Below are 1,466 nucleotides of genomic sequence, written 5' to 3' on the forward strand. Positions count from 1 at the left end.
GAGCCACACATTTAATTTTACATTCTGCACTACAGTTTAGTGCTGTTGTCTCAGCTGAAGCCATTTCTACTCAGATGCATAAAAGATATACTGCAGAACTAAAGAAATGAACTATTTCAAAACAAATCTATTTGTGCCTTTAAGCTGAGATCCATGCCACCACATACAGTAAAAGGTCAATCATGTGTCCCTTCCATTATCCATCAAATTATCTCAACAAAAAAAAAGCTGGTTAATAAATAATTAAGGTTACACAAAATTATTGCTGTATAACAACGACTCGCTAAATTGTGAGCTTCATTCATAATCATGAATATAAACAGTTATGTTGCTTAATTTAAGGGCCACATATACAAGGTGTAGACAGGAATCAAAATACTTAGGAAAATATAAGTAAACAATATATGTACAGAATATTACATAGATAGACCTATGTAAATCCAAGTCTGCCATGGGAAAAACAGCTTTAGATTCCTGTTTTTACATTCTTAAAATTATGTCATTCCATTTATCGAGGTTAGGATCCCCTAGAAATATGTAATAGTATTACTCACGACTGCACAGCCACAAATCCTTAGTTTTCTGCCTGGACAAATAACACCAGCACACTAATCACTCCGTGTCTCTGAGGTAGAGAGAAGCAGACTAAATGGAACTGAAAATAACTCATCCAACTTTGGTACATCTCCTTTCTCAAGTTCTTTCAGTTTCAGTGCCTTCTCTTTCTTTTCCAGTGGACCTGGCCCGCTCTTTGACTAATTTAGAAACTGGCATTGCATGTTGTTAGATCATCATGTTCTTATCTTGATAGAAATATGAGCTGCGGAGTTGGGGTTTCCCTGTGAACTCTGTGGGCAAATGAAACACACGCGTTTATTTTTCAGCTAAACTATCCTATTAAGATCTCTATCCTATCCTAAAGAAATCCACCATTCTACAAGAGAATGACTGTGTTGATATAACACTGCATACTCAGGTGGAAGTAAAAGATCCTTGATAAAGTGCAGGGGTTCGTTGTCCCTGACAAATTGGCTGCTCATTATTAGTTTACCATGTGCTGCACTAAAGTTGCATTCTAATGATTGTAGCTATAGACAATATACAATAGACAATAGACGCAGGAGTAGGCCATTCAGCCCTTTGAGCCAACACCGCCATTCAATTTGATCATGGCTGATCATCCCCAATCAGTAACCAGTTCCTGCCTTCTCCCCATATCCCCTGAATCCGCTCCAGTTATATAGTTACTATAGTTCCTATATAACTGGATATCACGCAACAAAAAAAGCTTTTCACTGTATCTCTGTATACGTGACAATAATAAAATAAACTAAAACATTAAAGTATAGTATCGGAGGGAGATTAATCTTCTGACTGAATGATTCCAGAACAAAACCTCGCTCTCATTAACAACAAAACCAAGGAACTGATTATTGCCTTTAGAAGTGGAAGACCGAGGATTCACA

This window comes from Leucoraja erinacea, chromosome 22 (genome assembly GCF_028641065.1).
Source record: "Leucoraja erinacea ecotype New England chromosome 22, Leri_hhj_1, whole genome shotgun sequence".
NCBI lineage: Eukaryota > Metazoa > Chordata > Chondrichthyes > Rajiformes > Rajidae > Leucoraja > Leucoraja erinaceus.